The sequence below is a fragment of the Sus scrofa genome, chromosome 13, assembly GCF_000003025.6.
Source record: "Sus scrofa isolate TJ Tabasco breed Duroc chromosome 13, Sscrofa11.1, whole genome shotgun sequence".
Classification (NCBI taxonomy): domain Eukaryota; kingdom Metazoa; phylum Chordata; class Mammalia; order Artiodactyla; family Suidae; genus Sus; species Sus scrofa.
In genome coordinates this window covers 11394911-11398806 of record NC_010455.5, presented here as the reverse complement: position 1 = coordinate 11398806, position 3896 = coordinate 11394911, and positions in this window count along the sequence as shown.

Below are 3896 nucleotides of genomic sequence, written 5' to 3'. Positions count from 1 at the left end.
TCAACCATTTAACGATGACTAACTTTAAATGAAATGTAGGAACTCAAGCTATGCATTATTTCTGTAGAGTGTCATTAACCACAAGGCTAAATCGAGACTGCTTTTTCAGTGTAAAATACTTTGGAACAAAACAGCAAAATCTGAATTTCATTACCCAAGGCGAGTCCTCTTGTCTTCAGCCTTTTAGAAAAGTTATGATTTCCCAAATGCCAAATATGGTAGATTCAAAAAGCCTCCAAGCCAGCACACAGCTGTGCCAATGCTTCGAGGATAGCAGAGGGTACTCAGTCAGCTATTGCCAGAAAATAAAAATCTGAAGGCAAGTTTGGATTCACTGACTGTCCAAAGCCAATCTGAAAGCTGCATAGGCTTTCCTGCACTCCTAGCAAAGATGAACTGAAACCACAATCCACTTTGCTAAAAAGAGTAGCTTTATAGTGTTACATTAACATCCAGGAATAAAAACCCTGAAATCTCATCACCAACAATATGTAGGAAGCCATTAGCTGAGGTTTAAGCAACTGCATAGTGTTATTTTCATTATGCATTACAGGCAAACTGCGATTATGTCTTTGCCAGTATTTTATTAGAATGTCAATTCAATTGAATTACATCCCATGGGAAAGATTAGCATGGATTTTAGTAGGGATGTGTGAAAGTGTTGCAGTGTTCAGGCCAACTTTTAAATTTTGCGTGCTAATTAGCGTGAAATCGGAAAGAGAAGTGTGAGAGTCTCAGGTCCAAGAAATCCTGTAGCTATCCTCCCCTCCTTTCCATGGTAACTGTCCCTGTGTTTGCAAATGGTACAAACTGAACACAAAGCCTGCCAGACATCAACACTGCACTGTGAGCATTAGGAGAGGATAAAAGGGATTTAGGATGAGAAAAAAATGTATGTTCAGACATCTACCCTTCAGCTTAAGATGAGGAGAGAATTAAATATTAAGCCATACACCGAATAGAAATTTGTTTGAATCAAGTTTTGGAATCTCCCATAAAACAAATAGAATAGCAGAAAAACGAGGTCACCTGATGAGCACATTAGTGGCATAGAAAAGGTTCCAGGTCTCCCAAAAGTCATTCTGGGACTCTCCTACTATCATTATAATAGTTTTTAGACAGTTCTCTGACACTTTACATCTTGTGTTTTTTGTTTTGTTTTTTTTTTTTTTAAACTTGTAATTAAGGGGAAAATCTGAGTATATAATACAGGCAGACGATTACTTTCTTTGGCCAAGAAAAAAAATAGGACTAAGTAAAGGAAATGGGTAAAAATAGAGGAGAGATGTATTGGTTAAATTCCTCCCCCTGCCCCAAGCAAACAATGCTTATAGGTTACTGGTCTTTGCAAACTAGATGAGGCAGTCCCCTGAGAAAAAGGCTGTGAGCTGCTTTGTCTGTGGCCCTTCATCTCCTGTAGTCTCCTTTGTTTTCAGTTCTTGATGTTTGCAGGAGTTATCACTGGTTGCCCAAATGAAAATTAAAATCACTTCAGAAAAACTCAAAACAGGCTATCCCTCCTTTGCGATGGCTGGGAAATTAAGTGGCCATCCGATGAGGCTTTCAAAATTAAAGTGGGGAGCAGAATCAGCTGCCCTTGAGGACAATCCAGCCCTTGTAATCTCCCCTCCCAAGAAGCCCGGGAGAGGAGAATTGGGTTGGGGGGCGGGGCTTGGGGGGTGGAGTTGGGCTGGGGGAAGAGAAACTTCTGTTTTTAGAAAGATATTCCGGATGTGCTGTGGTTCTGGCCGCAGGTTCAAGCAAATCCCTCCTCCCGCCCCCTGACCCAGGACCGCTGTCCCCAGCCCGAAGCACAGGTGTGGACCCCTGCGCCGAGCCTGCAAGGTTCTAGTCTCCACGTCTGGGCACCTCCCAAGCGCGGGTCCGCGCAAAGGCCTAATAACCAGGTAAAAGGTAGGTAGGTAAGGCGGGGATCGTGGGGATCGCAGCTGCCAGCCAGCCCAGCTGGCCCCGCAGGGGTGAAGTCAGGCCTCTAAAAAGTACCAGATCTCCTGTTCAAACGCAGATGCTGCTCACTAGCAGCCGCCAGTCTTTAAAAGCCCGGGAGCATTAAAGTGAAACTTGGCAACTCAGAAAGTCTCCGCGTGACTGTCGCCAGTTTTTTCTAACACTTATCCCCCCCCCCCCGCCCACTTCCCGAATCTCCAGCCCCTTTACCCACTCCCTTGTCCACCCGCCCTGTCTTTGGGTTCCTAAAATCCCCGGGGCCACCTTTCTCTCCCCCGCCTCAAGTTCTGAGCCCGCGAGATATCCTAGTCCTGGGATGGGGAGGAGGGGCGCTGTTGGCAGAAGTCCCACTCCACCCCAGTCCCAGGCTCGGGCTCCTTTCCCCTCCCGGGGAAGATCGGGGCTCGGGGGCATCTCCCGTCCCTCCTTCCCTCCACTCCCCCCGGCCGTCCCCCCAGGCCGCGGGTGCCCACCCTTCCTCCGCTGCAGGGTCACTTGGGGACAGGCCTCGCCTGGATCTTCCGCGGCCAAGGCCAGCCTGTGTGCCCAGCGACCCTGGAGCCCGCCCTGGACCCCGGTTCGAGCCCCACCTCCGAGGGCCGACCCCGACAGCCGCCGCAACGTAGGGGATGAGCTCAGGACGCGGGACAGCTGATAGGCATCGTGGGGGCTCTAGGGTCAAGGATTGCGCAGTTCGTCGGCTTGCGCAGCCCCGGCGGGTCTTACCCTGAAGCCGCACCACCACCACCCCCCGCACTGGGCCCTGTGGCCCCTCAAGCCTCGGTGTCACCATCCTCCATCGGCTGCCCTGAGCGCAGTGCTGATGGCACCGCGACAGCCAACCAAGCACCTGGACCCACCTCCCCTGAGCCATCACCCAACTCCAGGGCTCCAAGCCCAGGCGCTTTGTGTTTGGGAAACGTGAGGAAGAGTTCCCACTCTCCTGGGCAGACCCCATGCAACTGATTCAATGTAAATTGTATTTTTGTCTTAAGTGTATACAAAATGTGCACAGTTCGCAGCTAGATGATTCTTCCCGAACTGCACACACCTGTGTCAACCAACAGAAGCCAGACTCAGACGCTGCATAGGACCTTCCATGCCCCCTCAGCCACTTCTAGTTCCATGCACCTGCTGCAATCTCTATGCTGACTTCTATCACTGATTAGTTTAGCCGGTTTTCTGACTTTACATAAACGTGATCGTATGGAGTTCCCACCGTGGCTCAGCAGAAGGAATCCAACTAGTATCCATGAGGATGCAGGTTCACTTCACTAAGTGGGTGACCCAGCAATGCTGTGAGCTGTGGTGTAGGTTGTAGACACAGCTGGGATCCCGCATTGCTGTGGCCATGGTATAGGCCGGCCCTGAAGCTCTGATTCTACTCCTACCCTGGGAACTTCCATATGCCGTGGGTGCAGCCCTGAAAAGCAAAACAAAACAAAATGAAACAAAACAAAACTCTAAACAAACAAAATGTGATCATAGTGAAATTCATGCCTGTTTTTTTGCCTCTGGTTGAAGGTTCTCGTTTCTGTGTAGTATTTCCTTGTATGGACATACTACCGTTTGTTCATCTGTTCTATTTTCACAGAAGTTTGGATAGCTTCCTGTTCCATGGTTATTACAGAAAGCGCTGGTGTGAGCGTTCTGGTACATATCATTTGGTGACACCTTTACATACCTAGAAATGGAATTGCTGGGTCATAAGAAGGCGTATGTTTAGCTTTATTAAACATGACCAGAATGACGTCCAAGGAGCTGTAGCCAATTATGTCTCAGCAACAGTGTGTGAGAATACCCAGGGCTCCAAGACCAAGCATTTCTGGAAGACCTACTGTGTGCAGGGAGCAGAATACACTGAGCCCTTGTACTCAAGGAGTTCTAGCAAAGAGTGAGACACTATGCACTTTGACAAACATCTAGAG